Below are 25,867 nucleotides of genomic sequence, written 5' to 3' on the forward strand. Positions count from 1 at the left end.
CCGAACCGGGGTCGACAGGTTCGTAGCGCAGCGCTCTCCTCCCCACGTACACACACACATTCACGCACACATAAATCTTGAAACGCCTATGAATAGTTTATTTAACGAAAAAAAATTCCCATCGCAAAACGGCGCGACGGCCGAGTGGTTCCAGCACTTTCATTTAAACATCCAGGGGGGGCTCTGGAGATCAGCGAGCGCTGTTGGAGGTGGCGCGCGTGACACAAGGAACGGGGGGGGGGCACGAGCGAGGCTTGAAGCGCCATCGCGGGCGTTAACGGGAGCCCAGCAGACAAAAGGAGCAAACTCCGCCTTCTGTACGCGAGTATGTTGAACTTCTTTCACGCCATAGTAGCCAACCGTGCTTATTTTAACTACTACTAGTTTCATCTTCTTGGTTCTTTCGGTAAAGTCACGTAGAATGGAAATAATAATAAAATAATAAAAATAAAACATAATAAAATAATATAATAATATAATATAATAAAAATTAATATAATATATAGTTTTATTATTTTATTATTTCCTTTCTACGTGACTTTACCGAAAGAACCAAGAAGATGAATCCTTGCAGTCACGAAAGCTTTAAATCGAAAAATACTACTAGTTTATTTTACCAGGTCAGGCCCTCTGAACTGTGCAGCCATTTTTTTAGAAGCGACCGCACCACGAGTGACAGCTCAACGAAGTGGCTCATCACGGGGGGGGGGACATGGAAAGCAGCCAAATACTCCAAACGCGTGTTTCTAAGTGTGGAGGGAAAGACCGGAGGACCCAGAGAAAAATCCACGCGACCACAGGAAGAGAGAGACACCGCGAACTCCAACTATACAGGCGTCAGGGTGGAAGATCTAACCCACAACCTCCTGCATACCAGGCGAGGTAGTTAACATCTCGCCACCGTGGCGTCCCATGGTGGCGAGAGGGACGCAGAGACGAGAGCCACCCTCACAATGGGTTACTGCAGCGTTCTTCACTAATTTTCAGGGGGGGTACTTTAAACGATAAGACATCTTCGGTGTGAGGGCCGCCACACATTTGAAACCATTGGGGGTGTGACAGCACGATGTGGGTGTGTTCACTCGTTGTGTATCGTCGGGGGCCGCACGTCAGGGGCCGCGACAAAGGCCACCAGGGGTGGCCAGTGGCCCGCGGGCCTTGCAGTGAAGATCACTGGGTCAGAGCGTCCACGGGGCAGAATGACACAGTGCAATAAAAACAAATGATTTGGTGATGCTGCTGCGTTGACGGTGGTACACATCCACACGTTGACCCCAAGAGAAAGAAAAATAACCTCAGCACATTCGTCAATAACGCTGTGGCTTTAAGATTTTATATATATAATAATAATAGGCGAGACTTCGGGCAATGGCCCCTTGCGTACGTGGGACGAATGTTGAACGTTTTCAGCAATTGCCCTTCTTCATAGCGTGCAAACATAGGGGCCAGAGATAAATACTTTGTAAGGGTTAGAGACTCCACTTAACATCATGGGGCCTGATGAGATGTTTTTCTTTCTGATGACCAATTTGTAAATACAGCATTTCGCCCTCCCATGCCTGGGTTTTCTCCAGGTGTTCCAGTTTCCTTCCACGTGCAAACACTCATTGATTGGCCGATAGCATCTCCGATGAGCACGGTTGGCTACATACGGTGCGAAGGAAGTTCAACACAGAGTACGCACATTAATATATAGGGGACCTCAGAGCTTGGGGCACTTTTTTAGAGCGCTCGGTCATCACGTGGCTGCCTTCCTGATCACCATCCGTGTCTCCTCCTCATCTTCTGAGTCGTCCTCTATCTAAGAGCGTGAGTGAGTACCGTGCATGCGGCACGTTACAAGTGTAGTGTCAGTGATTCTGAGACGAGTTTTGCAGGAAGCAACTTATTTTATTCAAAACATTCACGGTCTCGTCCACACACTCTCGACAGTCGCTCAGCCTAGCCTGTAGACAACACTAGCCGTCTAACACTGACGGCGCTGACTGAGACAGCCAAAGACTCTCTGGCAGCGCAATGTCGAGCGAAGACGGCAATGACAGCGACGAGACAACAGCGACGACGAGACTAATCCAATCCCAGAACTAGCAGCCACGAGCTCCCGCTCCCGGCTCCTTTAATCCTCCCAGCGCGGCCTAACTCCGCCCTGGCCATGCCTCCCTTCTCGAACCTACTAGCAGGTTCCAGAGGCTTCCAGATGGCGTCCTCCGTGACCCTTGCCCCAGTTCTTCCGCTCTGCCATCACACCCATGCACACGCTCACCAGAGCATGTGCTGTCTGTCCATCAGTTGCCGCTGCTGCCCAGTAGCCGGCGCTATTACACTACACAAGTTTGAAAATAGTCTCAGTTATAATAATATGAAGTTACCGAATACAGTAGTAGCTATTAAATAACAGAGAGAGCCTTCAATATATAATCAGAAAGTACATTTAAAAAAACTCATTTATATTGAAAGTAAAATAGTACAATGTTGCCGGGACATTTCACTGTGGTTTTTACATAAATGTGATTACATCTCAACACTGCTCTTTGTGTTTAATTTGTCATCCTTTCACCTCCGTTTAGCACGGTTGCCTATGTACGGTGTGAACAAAAATGCAACATACACACAGATAACACACTGCACAAAATATCGGTATGTATATCGTGATGAAAAACTAAATATGCGTCCATAAACAATGTATATGGTGACTCACGTATAGACACCCTACGAACATATTTAGGGAGACATTCTACAGAAAACTACGTTTGATTTCAAAGCCTCTACTTTTCTCCCTTGGTCTAATGGTCAGCACGCAGGAGACGATTACATCTTCTGGCGCGACAGTGGAAACACGGTGCAGGATTCTAATACCACCCTCCCGCCTCTGTCCTCAGCCCTGCAGTACAAATGGATTTAATCGAAGTTAGTCATTCGGCAGGTGGCACGTGGTGGGGTAAAATGTGGGTACGCCCACCGCTGCCAACACGAATGGTCCACTTGAAGAGTAGACCAAATCCCCTTTTTAGAGTTTGTTGTATGTATGTTGAAGTTCTTTCGCACGGTACGTAGCAAACCGTACTCATCGAAGATGCGAGGGACGTACACCAAACTAAACATAAAAAAGCAGCTGTAAAAAATAAAATCTATCTAGATGATTTTAAGGTACATAGCTCCAGTAGCTTCCTAATATTGGAAGGAAGAGCGTTTCAGACGGCCGCAGAAGCGCATCTGAAAGCGCGCGATGCGGTGACCATCTTTTTTCAATGCGTGGCCAAAAGCCGCTGCTGCTAGGATGTCCGGAGTCCACGTGATGGTTTATGCTCATTGACGAGATCAACAAAGGTGTCGTGGTTCATTTGTGGCGAGCACTTTCTTCTCGTAGAGGCATTTCCGACACCTCATTACTCATCTTCCACCAATATCAGTACGGCCCACTGATTGTATCGTTTAACAGTCTCCTCTGTAGCACACGGAGCCACCAGGTTCACGGTATTCAATCCCCTGTTGAGAAAATATTAAGACGGTCATTAAAAAATCAGTGGGTATCTAAAAATCTATAAATGGATTACCCTCTATAAAAGAACAGACATATACGGTGACAAGGGAAAGTCTTGAACAGGGGCATGAAGCCAAGGACACGGATGACTGGGTAGAGATATTTCAGTCCATCTCACACACACGTCTTGTTTTGTCGAAATGTTTGGACATTTCAACAATTCTCAAAACGAGTCATCCGGCTTGGACGGTGCTGTGGTTAGAGCGCTTGATTGACAATCGGAAGATTGTGAGTTCGAATTCCCTATTAGTACTAAAGGGTAAATGCATTTCCACCACGATCAAGGTATCGGCGAATCTCAATTCAGAAATAATAGGCCGGGAAAAACTGGAGGTGCGATGAAGAACAAGGACCAGAATCTGCATGCTCCAGCTAAGAGGGGACAGGAATAGATGCACGCTGACGTTGTTGGGGCCCAGCGGACGTTCACATTCACACGGCCAAGAAAACCAGGGTTTAAATCGCGACACTGTTGACCTCTTGGAGCAATGTGTCCACGGATCAGTAGTGTAGTCAGAGCAATCCTGCCATTTGGCATTGCTCAGTGGAGCGCGGGGTTAAGCAGCGAGGCGAGGCTACACACGCAGCCCTTTCTTTCTAAATGTCACGCAGGGCGGTCGCGTTTGCGAATCGTGGGCCACTCTGCCAAAGTGGTTTCAGTGGTAGCTTGCGAGTCGCACTGGTGGCGCATGGCACGTCACGTGTTTGCACGTCGAGTGCTCGCGCGGGGCACAAACGAGGCCCTGGGAACAGAGCGGAGTGGCAAAACATGGCACTGCGACGTTGCAATAGTTCCATGAGGTGCAAAAATCAACTCAAGCTGTAGGATTCTAGATTTGAAGCTTTCGTGACTGCAAGGATTCATATTCTTAGGTTTTTTCGGTAATGTCACGTAGGTAAAAACATCAAAAATAATAAAAGTAAAATAAAAAAAATCACGACGTTTCGGAGGCAACACAAGCCTCCGTCTTCAGGTGGAACCGTCACAGCCACGACAGCTGTATCAAGTACTTGATACAGCTTACTTTTATTAATTTTAATGTTTTACCACCTGATACAGCTGTCGTGGCTGTGACGGTTCCACCTGAAGACGGAGGCTTGTGTTGCCTCCGAAACGTCGTGATTTTTTATTTATTTTTATTTTACTTTTATTAATTTTAATGTTTTTACCTACGTGACTTTACCGAAAAAAACATAAGAACATCAAGCTGTACGACTTCCCAGCGCGGAACTTTCCTATATGCTTCATACGTCGCACCACGTGCCGTGGGGTACACACTCCGCAGCTTTGTTGCTTCAGTTTTGCAACAAATGTGCACATGCCCGAGACACTAACTTCAATGATGGCCTGTCATCATCGTCATCATTTTCCGGATTGAAAACTGATTTCTTTAGAGCTTCATTTTTTTCTGTTTAGTTTGTTGTCCTTCCAACGCACCTGGCGTTAGTACCTCCACCAGAGGGAGCTCTCGGTAACCCCTTACTATTCCGCGCCGGTCAAATGCTGTCGCAGGAGGTCACGCGTTTGGCACCAAAACGGTCCTTCGCTGACTATGCGTGACGAATGAATGAAGGGATTCCACGCTGACCCGAGACCTCTTGGGAACAGAATCTCTGAGTACTCCACATTTTACTCCACCACGTGTCACCTGCCGATCGACTGACCGCGGTGTGGCCAAACCTCCTGGCTGGAGAGAGGTGTGGAGTGAGTCAAGACGCGAGCACCGTTGGCTTCAACTGAACCCCGGCGTCCCGAGGATTGCAAGTCCAGTGTTCTGCTAACCATTGCTCCATTTAATGCAGCAGCATCTTCGGACAGGAGCGTAACTCACGTGGGGGCAGGGGGTGCCTCGCCTCCCTACCGTCCCCCTTCCCCCTGGAGGCCAAAGCTACGAGTTGGAGCCCCCTTGACAACCGCCGTGAGATGTGTTTTCAACAATCATATTGCAAAGAGGTACTACCACAGGAGCTCTAGTGGCTGCATGTTGCGAAGACGGAGCGCCCCTATAGCGTTAAATGTCCGAGACCGTGAGCGGTCTCAGACAGCAGCATGGTCTCGGTGCGACTGTGCGTGGCGAGTCAAATATGAAGTCCCCACCTGACCCATTGCTGCACCTCGCTGAGCTGATAATGTCGTGGCCACGCCCGCTGAGTTGGAGCATCTGATGATGCCAAGAAGGACGTTCCACCCCCTGTCCCACATTAACATCGCTGTACATCCACCCCCTGCTTCCTTTGTTGTACGGGAGAAAGCGCGCTATTATTGAGGAGGTGAAAGTCGCAACACCTGCTTGTGCGCCCAGCGCGAATCAATCAAAAACCCGCCAGTTGTTTTTTTATTGCAGCGGCTGGCTAAGTGCCAGCCGCTTTCCTTTGATTAATTACGGCACGGCGGAGTCCCCGTTTCGGGGAAACGGCGCCGTGATTCGGCTGAGTCGAAAGGAAACTCCGGGCGCCTGGCGTCGATTGGAGTTCAACTTTTGAAAGGGGCAGGAGTCGATGTACGTTTTCCACCCCACCCCTCTTCGCAACGAGTGTGAAGAACGATAGCCCCATTGTGAACAACAAAACAAAGAAAGAGAAACGCATCTCGGTGTGTCCTCGCCTGCTTGTAAATAGAGACCGCGCAGAGTGAGGTGGGGAACAGAGGGGATGACGCATATGCCTTGAGAGTGTGAACATGGAATCGATGGAAATACGGTGGAGTGAGATATTTGATTCGAGATAATAATAATATGGTAGGAACCTCCTGGTTACACCAGCCCACAGGGGATTATTGTGTCCGTCCGTCCGTCGTGAATCCAAAAATGGGAGGGGCTGCGTGGAGAGGGGCTGGGTGGGGAGGGGCTGGGTGGAGAGGGGAGGATGGGGAGGGGCTGGTTGGGGGGTGGGAGGGGTGGGGCTGGGTGGGGAGGGGCTGGTCACCCCGTGATGCCCTTATAAAACGCAACGTTTAACCTACTCACGCCGGCTTGTGCCCGCCCTCACAGTCGGGCATATTTGCGGAATACACCACGCCGCCGTTGACCCTGGCCATTGACCGAGCAACCCAACGTTCCTACCAGCTCCCTCCGCAGGAATGTGTTCATAATAAAAAGTGACTTCGTAGCGTAATTGATCGTGACAGTACTTATTTACCAATCCACTGCTGGATAAAGGCCTGCCTACACACACCATGCGGTTCATGATGTTTGTTTGACCATACTTCACCACCCTGGTAAATGGGGGTAACCCATGGCTGCTTCATATGCCGCTCGCCACTGATGCTAGCCGTGGTTAGGACTCGAACGCAGGTCGCTGACTTCAGAGCTCAGTGCGATAACCGATCTGTGCCACCACGTTACCCCGACTCTGCTGATCACCGTCGAGTTAAAGTATTGTATTTTTCACGATATGTGGAGCTGGCTCAGAACATAAACACCGCTGAGATCTTTGGGTTTAACTGCGGGCTGTGTATTTCAGCCGGCTTTCTCAAGCGTGGCAAGTTGATTTTTACAGGTAAGTATTAACTGCACTAAACATATACGTGAGGGTGTGTATATATATGTGTGTACACTATAATACGTGTGTTATTGTTTTTTTATTTGCTCGATTCAGTTGAGTCAACTCTGATGGTCAAAATATAGAAATGCATCCAGTTACCACTGCGCCTGTCTTCGCCGTTGTGATGTATAGCTCTGCGAAGTGTGTTCGCGTGGTATCGAGTGCTGTTTGGAACAATGTCCGACGTTTCGCTCCAGGACCTCCTGAAGAAGCTCCCCAGCGCGTGGAGCACAGGGCACGTCCATAACCACTCGTCGAAGAGTCCATGTCGCTGATCGATTCGGCAAACCACCCTGACAGAGAACGAGTGTGCAGTGCTGGTTAGAGTGAGGCCTCTATTGATGTGGCTCCAGAATTAGTTCTGTGGTGTCAACATACAGGGCCATTCCCTGTTGAGTTTGTGGTACTTTGATGGCCCAAAGGATGTGCATTTGTCTCGTAACACGATTAAAAAACAGTCGTTACACAGGACTGCGTGATCAAAATAGTTGTGGGCCGAAACATGATGAGCGATGACTGTGACTGCTCCTTCTGTGTTAGGCCACAAGTTGTTGGATCATACCTCAACAGCGCTCGTGATAACATCCACCAGATACAGCACCAAATCGTGCAGCATGTGAGCTTGGAGATAAGAAATAGCATCGTCGTCATTTTGATGACGTAATTCTGCGTTCTGTCATGAGATTACCTCGCACGTAATGGCATCATGGGGAGAGGATGAGGCAAAATGCATCTTGGCTGGCAAGGCCGATCGTTGTTAAGTTTTGGGCCACCCTTTGATCAACTTGGCCAGCTTAATACATGGTGAGTCAGCAACAGCATCACAACTTCATAGCAAAATGTGGTTCATATTAGATCATCCTTACGGGAGTTACCGTGTATCCAGACAGATGGAGAGGATGTATGCTTTTTATTTTTCCAACCGTAATTTAAAAGCATTTAAAATAATTGTCTCTCACCTAATTGTGAATCGCAAATGGCTCTCGCCTGATTACCTTATAATGAAATCTCAATAATTGCTTCTTAACATACGGTTTAGAAATAATCAGTTGACGCGTTTTTTTTCTCAAAGGGCCCTTAAACGAATGCACATCATTTGAAATAATCCAATCTTCAAGAACTGTTCCTATCTATCAATCTATAATGAAAAGCAACAATTGTATAATCATAACCGACTTTTTGCTATTGTGTGGATAAAGCTATGAAGTCAAATGTTTACATCTTGATTGCGTTGGTCAACTCAACCCAATCATCTCTCCGGGGTCAATAAAATAGGTACCAATCTGTGGGAAGTCAACAGTGGTCACCGTATGGGAAGACTGGCCTCCACCATAGGAATGTGGAATTTACACCACTAGCTCAGAATCATCAGTAGAGTTGAACACTGCCCCATACTAATTTTAGCTCAGCCATAATTTGAGTCCAGATATTGTTGACTATAAACATCAGCAACTGAGACCAAGAGCCGATGTAATTTTTCTTAAGCCAGCTCGAGGTCCTGCAAATAAAACGCATTGTTTAGATAATGCGCCATCAGTCAGCACTTTAATGGGACACTTTAAGACTCACAAGATAATTACAAAACTTTTCAACTCAACGTAACTTTTCTCCTGGAAATAGACCTAATAAATCGCGCCTGTAAATTGCATGCCGCGATCGGTCGCAGGCAAATTAACGCGCTTAACACGCACAACCTCACTCGGAAACACCTCGGGGGGCTGCGTATGAACGCAAAACACTTGAGCGAACACCTCTCGGCATACGGAGAAACCGGCGAGGGACAGCTTTCCCTCGAGGTTAAAGACGCAACTGACAACGGCTGGTGCCAACACTGGTCCAATGTACGGGAGTACTCCGACCGATGTGCGGCATAAACATCGCAAGAACTTAACAGCCCAACGCTGAAAATCTCGACAGTCGGCGTTCCAACCACCGCGATAGATTCACACGGAGCGTGGGCGGCTTTCGTCCTGGGAAAGGGAAAAAAAGAAGAAAAAAACTCAAGCACGGTTTTCTGTTAATGTTGCGCGCTGGGTCGAGTCCAGTGGCCGCCCTGGTTAATACTGCGGGTGTAATAACCGTTATGATGTACAAGGACCACTGAGCTATATAGCTCTTTTTCAGAAGCGACCTGGCCACAAATGATAGCTTAACAAAGTGGCTTATCACTAGGAAATGTACAGCAGCCAAGTACTGTAAACGCGTGTTGTTGATTCTAAATGTGCGGGGTGAAAACCGGAGGACCCACAGCAAAATTCACGTGACCACAGGGAGAGAGAGCATGCAAACTTCAAATATACCGCAGGCGTCAGGGTCGGGATCAAACCTCCGACCTCTCCTGTATAGCAGGCGCGGGGGTAACATCTCGCTAGCGTGGCGCCCAGCTGCTTTACAGTAAACTTTAAATGTCCTTTCGACGCAATGCGAAATGGAGTCATCGTCCGCGCTTGCTGGTTTCCGAATTTGCGAACGTTGACGAATTGCTCGCAAACTGTTCAGAGTGGGAAAATAACAATCTCACACGGCAACCATCGCCTCCCGCTGGCAGGCGAGCCCACCGTGCACACCTTGTGTCACGCAGGGACAGCCGCCCAATGGGCCTCATCACACATAATTTAAACTATTTGGATAGATTGAGGTGAGATGTGATGTATGCAGAACTTTCGCACTGCGTGCAGCCAACCGTACTCATTGGAAAAGCGGTGGTGAGGCATACACACGTGCTATGAATGCAAATGCTTATCTGTATCATAGATAAAGGACCATATGGACATTATTTAACCAGATGACAGCCCATTGAGAATTGCGCCTCTCTTTCAAGGGAGCAAGGTGCCTGTGGGAAAGCAGTGGAGCAAGTGGGTCGCTCTCCTATCAATGCCGATGTTTGAGCGTTATCCCCTCTGTGTGCAAGGATTTATTCATGGCACGGCAGTTTTCTCGCTTGGACAAAACTACTCAACGTAAACAATTGCCTCATTTGAGATGTTAATCGGTTAACGAAGTCAAATGTCATCAGCGAAGTGTCTCCATACTCAATTAGTCATCTCTACTGGAAGGACTGAGCCAGTGGTGGAAAGTCCATATTCCAATAGCAGGAACCAGTTGCTCTATATAAGCAATAGCACTGTTTTATGTCTCCACATATATATACGACTTAAGAAAACCAATATCATGAAAGAGAAGCAGTTTAAGCAAGAAAACCCTGGGACCGGTTTCTGCTTTCTGACTCTCGAGTTTGTGTACAGCCTCTCTGTGGGGTGGCCACGGTTGGCTTCCCAACGGGGTTTGCACTTTACGACTCTGCGGAGATGTTGGGCTGAGTCGACCAGGGATTGAACTTGTGGGCGACCCATAGCCGCAGCAGCAACGCTCAAGCCAGCTGGGCAGGGGAGCGCGCAGCTGGTAAGAATGATAAACGCGTCGCTAGTTAATTAGCCAGGGTTGAAAACTCCAGGGTCAACAGGCACCATGGATTCATCACGCATGCTTTGTACACAGTCAATACGAAAATGTACTTCGTTTCAAATATATATGATAACCTCTATAATTTCGTATATTTTTGTTACACGAAAGCACATGCACAAATGTGACCACAGCTGAAACCACAACGAGTGGATTTTTGCCTCAAGATGTTCAGGTTATCTCAGCGCAAGTCAGCCGATAATGTGGCTATAGTACTGTGCGCTTGGCTCAATAATTGATGAGTCTGACTTTAATATAAAATTGAATTACTCCTCTTTTGAGGCGATGGAAGTGGCTCTACCCGTGCCAAACGAACAAAAGCGTGGCCGCAAGGGCACGGAAAAGATACGTGTTTTTTTTTTGTTATTAAAAAAAATCAATCATGCAAGTTAATTCAAATTTCCTTTAATGATAAAAAATAAGTATGCTCCGGGATCGTAATACATGCAAACTCATTTAAAATACTACCGCCCCAGTCCGATACTTTATTTAGCACGTGTTAATAATGTGTACAATTAAATATAATGCATTTTTCAACGTGTATTTGTTTTAGCATTGGCAGTAGTTTTCAGCACGCATGTCCAGTAACATTTTATATTTTCATATTCTCTTGTTCCAAACCTGTATTTGGCCCAGTGCTCAACACATTTGGAAGGTTGTATAAACTAGATTCGAAGCTTTCGTGACTGCAGGAATTACTCTTTGGTTCTTTCAGTAAAGTCACGTAGAAAGAAAGTAATTTAATTTATTTAAAGAAAGTAATTTAATTTAATGTATTTCTACGTGACTTTACCGAAAGAACCAAAGAGTAAGGTTGTACAAATCATAGTGGGATTCGATGCAGCCTATTATCCTCCGAGATAGATAAATAAAGTACCACTTTGAGAAAAGTCAGCAGTGTTGCCCTATGGATATACTGGCTCCTGCCATACAAATGTAGAATGTTCACAACTGGCTCAGGGACGTAGAAATAAGTCGCACACCACCCCGCACTCACGTCGAGTCGCTCTCACTTTGACCCACACGCACACACAAATTATTTTAATCTCTCCCCATTTGAGCATTTTTTTATGGTGGGCCAAGTACTGTGATTGGGCACCTGTTATTAGGGGTGCCGCAGTGTGCGAGATATTGACTACCTGGACTGGTATACATGAGGTCGCGGGTTCACTCCCGACCCTGACGCCTGTATATTCGGAGTTTGCACCTTCTTGTTCTCCCGGTCCTCCGGTTTTTCCCTCCAACATTTTGAAACATGCGTTCAAAGTATTTGGCTGCGAGAAATGTCCACGTGATAAGCCACTTCGTTTAACTATAACATGTGATAGCCAGGTCACTTCTTAAAAAAAAGCGATATAGCTCAGTGGGACTTACCTGGTAAAAAAAAAATATACAAAATTTGGCAAGCACAGCGCATGAATGGGTGTTCAGATACAGTGTTGGCACGAGGCATATGCTAACCGAACCAAGGTTTATGCTCCCAAGTGGCTCACGGGGCTCCTGATTCAGCACAAAAAAATATGGGGGTGCATCCAATATCAGCTCAAACTCAAATGCTAAACATCACGAGAAAATTAACATAAAACACAGATGAATGTGTCTCATCTCTATGCCCTCTGCATATCTCTTTGCTGATCTCACCACACCTCCATCTGTGTCTGCATTCCGCTTATCTCACTGCATCCGAATCGCTCGTCCACATCTCATCTTCTGTCAACTCACTAGGAGCTCATAAGTCAAAGCGGTGGCCCTCCAATAACAAGATTTGTTTCATCCCCCCATTAGGCCAGCACCACCGCTCATCAGCACCACGCACGGCTTGGCATTTTGGACACCCACCTGTGAATATTGACCACAATTAACATAAAACACAGATGAATGTGTCTCATCTCTATGCCCTCTGCATATCTCTTTGCTGATCTCACCACACCTCCATCTGTGTCTGCATTCCGCTTATCTCACTGCATCCGAATCGCTCGTCCACATCTCATCTTCTGTCAGCTCACTAGGAGCTCATAAGTCAAAGCGGTGGCCCTCCAATAACAAGATTTGTTTCATCCCCCCATTAGGCCAGCACCACCGCTCATCAGCACCACGCACGGCTTGGCATTTTGGACACCCACCTGTGAATATTGACCACAGCCAATGCAAGGTGTGCTCACTTTAGTCTGGGTTGGTCTCATGGAGGCCCAGGCCAAGTTCACAAGTCTAAACACGCATATTCCTGCACACACAGACACACGCACACATTATTATTACCACTCCGCTTGTTTGCGTATGAAAGCCTCACCGAGTCTCATGGCTCTCGTTTTCAGGAGGGTCCTGCCAGGTTTTCGCAGTCGGGGTCAACGATTGCTATGCAGGTTCCAAGCAAGTACGTTTGCGGTGTAATTGTCCAGGTTGTGCCACGGATAGGGACGCGGGCACACAGTGGCCGACTCTTACGAACGACGTCACAATATCTTTAACGTCCACTGTGAACCAGACGGAAGCGTAGCATCTGCACGGTTCATACACCCGCAGCGTCAATCCGTGTATGTGCGTGACGAATTGCCAATGCAACATGGCTAAGTTGGTTTCAAGATGATATCCTGTAAACAGGCAGAACAATCACCGCTGGGTTTTTTTTTTGGGGGGGGGGGGGGTGTAAAGAAAACCAACAGCTTGGTCAACTTGGCATGTGTACATGTGTGACTGCAGGGTTTGCTAGACCCAGGTCCTTGTGCAGGAATAAAATGTCGTTGGCAAAGCCGCTGGAAAATAAAATGCTCCCCCACCCCCCCCCCCCGTTTTTTTTGCACACCAACCTATTGGCAGGAATTCTCGGCCCATTTCGAGAAACCCAGAAGGCAGTGAGCCATCTGCTGTTGCACTGGATTCTTGTCAACGTGCTGTGTTTTGAATCAGGACTCCTACACGGATACAGGAAAGAAATGAGGTGCTGACATTGTATAAAAGCAAAAAAGGATGTTTTGAATGTGAAACAGTTTTGTGTTATCGCTCTACGTGTGGCATTTAAACCAGATGCGCTCCCATTGAGGGAGCATATTCATTATGAAACGGAGATGAGATACAAGGGGCAAATGTGATGCACAAATACAGCATTCCCCTGTTAATGTGCCACATTTAGCCTCATAGATTGTATGACAAATGCTGTTTGCGAGCACCTATTAAGGCCAGCATGGCACACAGACACACGATTACACACATAATTCAGCTGAGTAAAATTGTGGAAGAGAACTTGACTCACGTTTGGACGGATGAGTTACTTGCGAATCAGGCCTCCCCTCTTCTGTTGATTAAAAGAAGCGCCACATTGTTGCCTGCCAACAGTCAACATCCTCAAAAATGTACTCCCACCATCTGGCTGCGTGGCTTCTGGAGGTTGGTCAGCAACCTCTGGTTACCACTCCAAGGCCCTGTGGTAGGAACCTGCCCTTCTCAATGCTGCACACGTGCCCCATCCGTCACGAGCTGTCTCTTCGTTGCCTCGCTGCCACGTTCCACTGTAAACTCCCAAAGCTGTTTACCCCAGTATCGTCATGAAATGTCCATAGCTTTCCTCTCCACAAACATAGGCTAGAAGCTTCAATTTGCGTCTTTAACGTGGTTAAATAGAGATGTGCAAATGAGTTCCAGTGGAGAGTCACTCAAGACATGATTATTTCATGTTTCAAAAAAAAAAATCCGGAAACAGAGGTGCCACCCTCAGAGCGCAATTGACAAACACAATTAAAACCATGACCAGTTTTCAGTCCCGGTCTGACTCTAACCACTTCGGCACCAGTATTTATGGCTTTTCCTGTTGCTCTGCAGGCCTCGTGAGAAGCCTGCGGGCAGCCCCAGTTGTAAATGACATCAATCACAAGAGAGGCCATTGGGTGCCCCTGTCAAACCCCCACACAACCAAAAATTGTATTGCTGCCCTAAAATGAGACCAAAATATAAACAAGCATATCGCTGATGATATCGCCGATGACTTAATACGTCTCGTGGGATTTTGTTTTGCAGCAGGCTCCACGTTTTTTGTTTAGAAACTTGCTCATGAATATTCATTAATTATCAAATGTGCGCCGATGTCGTCGAATCTGCCCCCTCCTTTGCCAGCAAATGGACATTGAAAAAAACCCAAGAATTGCATTGCATGGGGTAAAAATTGTCGACTGGAAAATAAAATAATCAAAAGCGAAAATAAGTCCCCGTTTCCTGCTGCATTACTGCGGCACGGACTGGAATGCACATAACTTAGCCGCTTTAGCGAGCTTAAAGGTTGCACTCATTTTATATTCTTAAGGTGGTTTCTATAAACAGTCTTGAAAAAGCATTTCCAGCCAACAAGGCACGGCCTGTGCTTTTTTTTTGCTACGTAAAGAGAATTTGATTTTTCTTGCCTTCCCAGCGAAATACATGGCAGATGGAACACAGTTAAATCTGAACGTTACCGCTCATGTACGCTGCTGGGACTTGCAGTGTGCACACCAGATGATGTTATTGTGTATCCACGCCTTGCCAATATTTACCACGGTTACTGTGCGCAGGCCCAGAGGCTCAATACGCCTAGCGGCCAGCAACGAGCGGTAAAACACATTTCTTGGATCGGGCGAGATTATAAGAAAGGGAGACTATTTCAAACGGGAGCAGCATCAGGGAAGTAGCAGACCGAGTCGAGACCTGCCGCGTGGTGGTTAAACGCAGCGTGGAAAAACTCTTAAACTATGTTTTTTTATTTGACCAGGTAAGGCCCACGGAGTTATAGAGTTTCAATTTTTTTAAGAAGCGACCACGCCAGATATGATAGCTCAACAAAGTGGCTTATCGCGTGGAAATGCATAGCAGCTAAAAAAAATTCTTAACGCACGTTTCTAAATGTGGAGGGAAAACCCCTGAGAAAAATCCACACGAACCACGGGGAGAGAGACATCCAAACTCGAAATATACAACAGGCGTTAGGGTCGTGATCGAACCCACGAGCTCCCGTATACCAGGCGAGATAGTAAAGATGTTGCCGTCAGGCGGAACGGTCACCCTGGCAGACCGTGTCCTCACGTGCCCATCTAAACAGTACTCGTTTGTGGAATGTAAACAGCTATTCTCAGGAGGAGGCTTTCACGACCGATACTTTGGTTCACGATTGGTTCCTTTCGAGTCAGATTTTGCGGTCATAATGCCAACCAGAGCCATGCACCCTCCACGGTTCGACAGAGCCAAAATACATTTCGACACGTTTCACCGCAAACACGTGTGGCTAAGGGGCCGTCCATAAATGACGTCACGCACCTAGGTAGGGGGTCAGACATTTGTGACGATGTGTGACGAGGGGGGGGGTTGAGAAATGTGACGTCACATCAAAATGCGCAACTTTAGATGAATATAGACAACACGTTCTACTTAATGAAATAGACTTTTTAATAAATGTTTTCTCCTACAACATCAGAGTGCAGCGCCACATTAAATACGCGCTACAATGGCAATAGTTTAAGCGATTTGAAGCGTGTTTTTTTTTTTTTGGGGGGGGAGCCCTATGTTGCTTTTCAACATAAAGTTTGCGTGTCCAAAAAGCGCCCCAACCCCGCAATCTCTCTATTATTCCATAATTTTGTTCTCCGTCTGCCACCAATATGAACATGCCTCGGTTCATTCCGAGGCATGAACGCCACTGGTGTTGGCCGTGAGCGGGGATCGAACTCGGGTCGCCAGGTTTTTTAGCGCAGTGCGCTAATCGCTGCACCGACACTCCCCACGAGGAGGAAATACACCCACGAGATAAACCACTAGCACCTGAGAGCACGTACAATATGGAGATGAAGCGATGAGATGAGCCCAGGACGTGCAGGAGTTGGATGGATTGGCCCATCGCAGGACTGTGAGGGATTCGTTTGTTTAGTTTAACCAGGTGAGAATTTAAGAGACCAGGATGGTCTCATTTGCCAAGCGTGGCATGGGTAACCAAGATCACAAAGATGAAGCAAGGAAAATATAACAAAACCAGAGCAGAATAGCCAAGTTACGAGTGGGGTGGTAAAGGTTTGGAGAGGTCTTCATGTAGCAGGGGATAAATCATGGTGGATGATGATGATGATGATGGATTTAGTCAACCCCCGATCAGGATTTGAACTTCCAACTTTATGATCAAGTAGAATGCTCTAACTACTATGCAGCATGGCCATATAAAAAAGAAATAGACTATTAAATAATATTGTTTGTTATTGGTTCGGGAAATTAATGTTCACGGAAAGTCTGGCCATGTTTCCCAAAACCTCTGCCCCTTCCTCACACTCACGTCTCCCCCAGAGCCACACTGTATAACCAAACCCTCATCTGTCAGCTGACAATGGATTCCAGTGTTGCTTTATATAACAATGCCTCTGTGGCTCTTAACTCCGCTTGGCACGCGGGCTCTGCAGTGAAGAGAAGAATTGCCCCTCTGAGAATGAGACAAACGCACAGAGCTAAGAGTGTATGCTTGGGGGGGGGAAACAAAATGTATGAATAAATAAATAACCGGTTTAGCCATTCCCAGCGGAAAAAGCAAACCCAGCCGGAAGGCCCAGAGAGAGGCTCGTAATTTGAAAGTTGCGAGTTAAAAAACATTGTTGGGGGTTGACTCAGCCCATCATCCTGCTGGGATTGATAAAAAATGAATACCACTTTGTGGGCAAGTCAAAAGTGGTAGTCCTATTTGACAGACGGGCGCCAGGGTGGCGAGATGTTAACTACCTCGATCTCGACCTTTGGAGTCCTCATGAATTCCCCGTGGTCGCCTAGATTTTGGGTTTTCCCTTTACATTCATAAACACGTGCTTAGAGTATTTGGCTGCTATACATTTCCACTTGATTAGCAACCTCGTTGAACTATCACTTATGGCCATGTCGCTTCTGAAAAAAGAGCTATACAGCTCAGTGGGCCTTATCTGGCAAAATATAAAACAGTTTATCGTTTAATTTATATTCGCCCCTGGCAAAGGAATGTGGAATGTCCAACACCGGCTCAGGCCTGTATCAATTCTCGTTGAGCAAGACATCACGTTGTACTTTTTTCGAGAGTGAAACAACCAAAACACTTCAATGAAATCGAGTTCCCTTCAAGACAAACGAAAAATAAACCAAGCACGTCGATTACCCACAACTTCCCCCTCTTAAACCTGAGCACAAACGGTTATTTTATTCACTCGTATGCACATCTCATTACCCGTCGTGGTGTTCCATCATTGGGGATAACTTATGTAAACACAGATGTAAATACAACGTTTTTATTAAAGTGGCCTTTTGGCTTTCCGGACCAATATTATGCAGCAGCATTTGTTTTAAAGGGACATATTTGGGCCAGTTTCGACCCTTTTGCTTCTCATCATCAGAGTCAAGTTGGTTAACAAAAGCTGCTTGGTTGCCAGACGTTATTGGCAAAAGTGCTCAGGCTTTAAAAAAAAATGTTTTTACGTCTCGAGACGGATATGTGAAGCAGACACATTCTCTGCTTGTTCATTTTGTTATTAATATTCCCCACAACAATGCTAATCATGATATTGAGTTACGTGTTTTCGATTGCGAGTTCCGCTCTCTTCACCACATTGCCACTGGGCAATATTCATTCGTATTATTTGATGATGATAATAACACTGGTCAACAAAAAAAACACATTTTTTTTCTGGCCTGGACTTTTGCAGCTGTTTCAGACTAATTTCAGGGTGCTGATTCCAAATCTGATCTCAGATTTGCTTTCTCACATCTCATTTTTATGCTATCGGCATACCCCATTTTCATTGATTTTGCCCAAAATTAACTTTGTCACTTATGATTGCAAGTTGTTGCGAGTCAGTGACTGCTTTATTGTTAAAATATGGTGCTGTATTTTTAGGATAGTGTGCTTATAATATCATTTTATGTAGATATCCACATTTATTTAATATTTTTCTTCTGCAGTTTTCATTGAAAATGCAATATGTGATATCTCAAAAACCTGATGTGATAGACAAAAACTGATGCCAGGATTGGAATCAGCACCCCAAAATTACCGTTGGAATACCTTATGCCAGTGTAATACAACAACTTCCCAGTGTTCATCTTCCGTGGAAGCAGCGGACAGTGCAAAATCGGGTTTTATACAAACCCCGATAGATAATGTGCATACATAATGTATGGTGTAATGGTGATTGTACTGGAGTTTCAAATCCAGATGTGTGTGGTTTGTACTCCATCTCCCGGCATAGCAGTTGACACAATGGTGGGAAGTTTCCTATATTCGGCCTCCCCTGTCCATGCAACGTTCAAGATGTATTCACCACAGTTAGTCGATCGGTGGGCCGCGTGTTGTAGGGTAACGCGTGGGCACTGTCATCTCGCCCGATGCATCTGATCAACGTGGAAGAGTAGGCCAAAATACCCTGCAGAGGGCCTCCCTCTCGTGGCAGCCCTTCTGTCAACAGTGGTGTGAGCAAGCTATTGCAGGCTACACTATTATGTTTCACATGTTAAAACAGTTAAATAATAATCATATAAGGTTTGGGTTAAATGACAGACAAAGGTTCCATACTGTGGTCAAGATCAAGACGTCGTCGTTTTATAGGTGCAACCAATTGGTGCAACCAATGACAGAGTTTGTAGCTCTCTTTCATAATAGCCTACAAACGGGTCGCTGACCTCTGGGTGTCAACTCTGATATCCATACGAAGCAATTATCATCATTGACAGTGTTGTTGTGATGTACCATTAAAAAACAAAAACAAGTGGATCAATATTTAGTTTTAAAGTGACGCGACTGAACATATACTTCAAGCTCTGTACAATAGCTGGCAGCTGCAAGTCACATCGACGTTTCCTTAGTGCTTCAGTGCCATTAATAATATGATCCTCGTGCCCGAGAATAGCAGTGCATCCTTATTCAGGTAATGCTAAACTCAGAAGCCTCCATGAATAATTTACGCACAAGAAAGTAACATTGTGCACGTCCATGCCGGGAGACAAAGATGCCCCATTTAGCTTGATACGACTGTTGGGGCACGTGCTCTTAGCACGCACATATTAAGACATGCACAGCACGATAGTCACCGGTTCATTTTTTTCGCTTTGTTCATCCGGGAAAGTGTTACCGAGTCTCATGACTCCTTCGCAGGATGGTGCTGCCAAATTTTTGAAGTCGGTTGGGGGGGGGGGCAATTATTTCTATGTACAGTCCACGTTTAGCCTTTGAGCGCGCATTTTCAAATTTGGCAAATGTGGACGCTGGCACGCGATGGTCTACTCTTGCGAATAACGCCACGGGATCTTTAACATCCACCGTGAAGCAGACGGCGCGTGGTTATAGATAAATATATATTTTTAATCAAAACAAATCCGCAGGCACCTTGTCTCTCTGTCACATATCCGTGCGCACACATAAAACAAATTATTTCTTACACAACCCCATCACCCGCACGGCCTTCTGGGAGTCCGTACTTTTTTGAGCAGCATTGTTTCAAGACGAGAGAACCTGCGGGCCGATTTTCGACACACAGTATCGCATCAGCAGTGTCACGCTCGCTTGAGTCAATGTTTGCGAACCGGCGATCTTGCAAGCAAGGACGCTCTCTGTATTACCTAGTTCGATGCAAAAATATAGTAAGATTGCTCTGGTTAACTTACACGTAGTATTGATCAGGGGAACGGCTGTATTGGAACCATGAACGTCTGCAAACATGTGACCGCCAATCATTTTCCATTTCAGCCACGCGATTGCCATTACAGGCAGGAGCTGCCAAGTGCCTTGCCAGGGAGGCATTCCGCTGTGGCCGTGCCAGCTGTAAAGCTAAAATGTTTTCTTATTTTACTGGGTAAAGGCCCCACTGAACGATATAGTTATATTCTTTGGGTCTTTCGGTAAAGTCACGTAGATATGGGTCTGAATTAATACAAATAAAATAAACAAAAACCACGACGTTTCGATCACAACACAAGCGATCGTAATTTTTATTCATTTGAACCTATCTACGTGACTTTACCGAAAAAGGCAAAGAATATGAATTCCTGCAGTAACGAAAGCTTTAAGCCAAGAGATTGCTCTATTTCAGCAGCGACATGGCCAAAAAATGATAGCCCAATGTAGTGGATTATAATGTCAAAATGCCCAGTAGCCAAGTGTCCTAAGCACACGTTGATTCTAGATGCGAAGGGAAAAACTGGAAGACTCGGAGAAAAATCCACGTGACCACGGGGAAGAGAGACGTGCAAGCTCCAAATATACAGCAGGCGTCAGGGCCCGACCCTGACGCCTGCTGAACCCACGGACCTCCTGTATACCAGGCGATGTAGTTAACATCTCTGACCGAGGATCTAAAGGAGGTGGAATTGCCATCTATGTTCGTAATACTATTGCATGTTCACCAGCTCACTCCTTGTTTAAAAAAATGTTGCTTTGAAGGTCTGGCTCTCAGAAAAACTCTCCCAAATAATCAACAGATATTGGTAGTGTGCTGCTATAGACCGCCTAGTGCAGGGGTCGGCAACTAACAAGAAGAGCCATTTCTTTCCAATTCGGTACAAAATTCAGTATTTCAAGAGCCGCAATGCATCTATGTACATACGTACATATCGTCAAGAAGCAGCCCGTAAAGAGCCGCATGCGGCTCCGGAGCCGTAGGTTGCCGACCCCTGGCCTAGTGGGAAGGATGTTGAAGCTGCGTCTGCACTGAGAGAGCTTCTTGGGGGCCTCCCTAAAGGTGAAATAGTTTTAGTGGGTGATCTAAATTGGAATTGGCTAAACCCGCCGGCCATGGTCACAAATTTTGCAGATTAATTTAACCTGTTTCAATTAATAAATGTCCGCACAAGACCCAACCTAAAAAATCCGGGACAGTCATCTCTGCTTGACGTCCTATTGACAAATGCCCCTCACAATCTCGCACTGACTCGTGTTCTGGGTAATAACCTTAGTGATCACTCCTTCATTTTTGGGGTGAGATCATCAGCCAGACCCAAAGCCCCCCATAAATTGGTTGAGAAGCACTCCATGAGACACTTCAGGACTCAGGCATTTACTAATGATGTGCTTCACTCGGATATTGACAAGGTCTGTGATATCCCCAACCTGACTACGGATTGGGAGACCTTCAGGTACACGTTTCTCCAAATTCTTAACAAACTTGATCCGTTGGTTAGATTCAAAACTAAAGGCAACCGCCCACCATGGTTTGATCTTTTGATTACTAAGCTCATGAAAACTAGGGACAAGGCTTGGGCATCTGCTCAAAAAAGTAATTTGGTCAATGACTGGCTAGAATACAGGATTATAAGGAATAGATGCATCAACAAAATACGGCATGCAATAAATGCCTACTTTTCCTCCACTCTCCTGGAATCACATGGAAATGCCAGGATCTTCTGGAAAACAATCAAATGTATTGAAAACGCATCCAAAACATATAACCTGCCCGTTGAACTTAACCGAAATGGGGAATATTTTTCAGATCCCAAAAAAATAGTTGACAATTTTAACCTTCATTTTTTTGAAGCTGGTGACCTTTTTGATAATATATTAGGAGTCACCCCTGCTCATGCAATTTCCTACACCCCTATCCAAACATTAAACGAATTTAGTTTCCAGCCAATCCACGAAAATAATGTTCTGAAACAACTGTCCTACCTCAAAGGGTCCTTCTCTACCGGAGCGGATAGGATTCCCGTCTTTGCTCTGCTAACTGTTGGTCACCTAATATACAAACCTATAACCCATATTTTCAACCTATCCATCAAAGAAGCATCGGTACCTCTAGAATGGAAGCATTCTTATGTTCGTCCACTTTACAAAGGGGGCCCTAAAGATGATCCAAATAACTACCGACCTATCTCAATTTTGTCCCCGTTGATGAAAATTTTATTTAAAAAATTGAACTACCAAATTTGCAGTTTCCTGTCCGACAATAATCTATTACATCTAAAACAATCTGGGTTCCGAAAAAAATAAAGCACCACATCTGCTGCATTAGACTCTCTAAATCACATTTACAGTTGCCATGATAATAAGCAGTACTGCGCCAGTCTTTTTCTTGACTTGTCCAAAGCCTTTGATACAGTCGACCACAACACCCTGCTTAGTAAACTAAATTGCCTCGGTTTTTCCGAAAACGCAGTAAAATGGTTATAAAATTACCTCTTTTCTCGCACCCAAACTGTATTCACAGATGGTTGGAGGTCAAATAGTGTTAAAATAACAAAAGGGGTTCCACAGGGTTCCATCCTCGGCCCCCTCTTGATCTCTCTTTATGTCAATGACTTGGGCACTGACTTGGATCATTCCAGGGTAAATTATTTTGCAGATGACACGGTACTGATTACTGCTGGCCGCTCTCTGGATGACGTGATTGCTAAGCTCCAGGGTGATTTCAACAAACTACAACATCAGCTAGTTGCTCTTAAACTAGTCCTGAATACCTCCAAAACCAAGGTGCTATGCTTCTCACCAGGACTAAAGCAGGAAGTTATTTTCCCCCAATTTCATTCCTTAAATAATTATCAAATAGAGCAAGTCAAGATCTATAAGTATCTTGGGGTCATCCTGGATTCAAAACTGAATTTTAAAGATCACATTGATTATATTGGTAAAAAGATAAAATAAAAATTGGTTTTCTGTATCGACGCAAGCACTGCTTCCCCCCTATGTTCCGTTTGGAATTGATAAAAGCAACCATACTGCCTCTACTTGAATACTGTGACATCGTATACAAATCAGCCCCAAGTACTGGACTGAAGAAGTTTGACTCAATTCATCACTCCGCCTTAATATTTGCATTGAACTGCCCATATAAGACACACCACTGCGATCTCTACATTGGGTCAAGCTTAACATCTCTTAATGTTCGACGGCTTGTGCACCAGATCTTATTTATTCACGATGTACTTACAAAAAAAATCCGCAGACTACCTGCTGGATCTCCTCTCTGTTTCAAAGAACAAATTTGACCAAAGGTCTTCGCTCATTTGCCAGCTTCACATTCCCTATTGCCGTACAAATACCGGAGGAAGGGCCTTTGCTATTGATGCCCCCAGGGTCTGGAATGCTATTGCCAATAAACTGCAACTTCAATCACTACCTATAAGATATTCACTCAAAACTGCTCTAGAGGAGTTTTACACCCCTAGCTGCCAGTGCTATTCAGTGGCCTAAAATAAAATGTTTCGCTCCGGATGACCGATGCAAAGTATGATCTTGTGTTTAGATTTAGTGAGCTAATCTTTAAAGGTGCATTGCAACATTTTGATACTCCAACTGATGCTCCTGCTGTTGTGGAGTGACTCATGCAGCCAACTATGGCTACAGGGTTTTGGTGGTACGTGTTGTTTATGTCGTTTATTGTAAAATTTCGGTCACAGTTCCTATGATCACTGTTACATTGCTTTTATGGCTTTATTTTGGTGATTTTGAAAAGTGTTTTGGTTTGACTATGTTTGTTTGTTGTAGTACGGAGTTAGAATGATGGCTTTAATCTAAGTTGTCTTGTGGTTGTTTGTTGTTTAACTTGCATCCCACTGGGATTTTTGCACAGAGCGTTGGTGTATGGTGCTTTTTTCTGGAAGATTTTTTTGCTGTTTTTTCCTGGATTTTTCTGTTTGTGCATAGTCACTTTAAGATGTTTTTTTGTTCATGTTTTTGTTTGTTGCGGTTGCACCCGATTCAAGAGCCGAATGGCTCACAAGGCTATACTAAATAAATGAAACTGAAACTGAAAGCTGAAACTGAAAACCATGCAAACTCCAAATAAACAGCAGGCGTCAAGGGTCGGTTTTGAACCCACAGACCTCCTGAATACCAGGCGAAGTAGTTAACATCTCGCCACGATGCAAACTCCAAATAAACAGCAGGCGTCAAGGGTCGGTTTTGAACCCACAGACCTCCTGAATACCAGGCGAAGTAGTTAACATCTCGCCACGATGCAAACTCCAAATATACAGCAGGCGCCAAGGTCGGTTTTGAACCCACAGACCTCCTGTAAACCAGGCGAGGCGGTTAAAATTTCAGCACCGCGGCATCTACCCCCCCCCCCCGGGCAAAAGCAAAGCGGTCACGCTCGCTGCCCCCCCTACCGCAGTGGCGGCCTCGCTCGGACGGACACCGCACGCCATCAGTGACTTACAAAGCACACTTCAAAGTGACCCGGGGCGCTAATGGTTTAACGTGAGGGACCCCAACAATTCTCCCTAATAAGGCACGGGTGCAGGGTGGGCAGTGACTGCGGGCTATTAGCAGGGAAGAGGGGGCTGGCGGGTGACTCGGAGCAGCCGCCTTCAGTGAATGCGCAACTTGGGAACAAAGGAGCTGGGCTACACGTGGGGCGTGACGTTGCCCAGAGAGCGATGTGAGGACAACGGGTTGATCCTACGCACGCACACATTGAGCAACCACGTTTATTCTTTTGCCAACAATAACAGTAACAACAACAACATTCTACATCGTGATCAAAACCCATAATTGCACTTGCCGTGCAATGAGTCTATTTGAATGCGCAGCCCGTTTGTAAATCCACGGGTGGATCAGGGCTTCTTCGTGCGTTGTGGGCCGTGAAGGATGTTTGATCCTGCTTCACCACAGTGGGCAGCGCAGGCTGGTGATGGCGAGGGGTGCTGTATGGGCGAGATGTTAACTACCTTGCCTGGTATACAGGAGGCGCTGGGTTCGATCCCGACCCTGACGCCTGTTGTATATTTGGTGGTTGCGTGTCTCTCGCCCCGTGGTCGCGTCGATTTTTCTCCGGGTCCTCCGGGTTTTCCCTCCACATTTAGACGCATGCATTTAGAGCAGTTGGCTGCTACACATGTCCACATTATGAGCCACTGTGTTGAGCTATCAATTGTGGTCAAATCGCTTCTGAAAAACATCTATATAGCTCAGTGGGCCTTACCTGGTAATGTTTGTTTATAGATACTTTCATAATCAACGTTTTTGGGTTTAGATCACGTTATTTATAAATGTGTCATAACCCTCCACCACCCGACACGGCCAATCAGTAAAAACCCAAAAACGTTGATTATGAATAATATTGGTCGCGAAAGCCTACGTGTTAAATTGTTTATAGATAGTTTAAGTGGAGTGCTGAGCGATGCAGTTTGCTGCACTTCGCTCTATTGTCCACAATGCCGACTGCAGCCGTCTTCGTGGATGGCGGTCGATCCATGCAAGCGCTAATCAGGCTCGACCCGGCTCAGCTTCTTCTGACAAGTGCGATCTGACGAAAATGGGCACATTCTCGGTGATTTGCTCACACCACATGTGTGTCTGTCGAAGGCAAGCGTTTGGGGAAATAGATGGGCGCACCAAACTCGCCACATTATTAAACGTCATTTAAACACGGGTGG

Source organism: Lampetra fluviatilis, chromosome 8, assembly GCF_964198595.1.
Source record: "Lampetra fluviatilis chromosome 8, kcLamFluv1.1, whole genome shotgun sequence".
In the NCBI taxonomy this organism is placed as follows: domain Eukaryota; kingdom Metazoa; phylum Chordata; class Hyperoartia; order Petromyzontiformes; family Petromyzontidae; genus Lampetra; species Lampetra fluviatilis.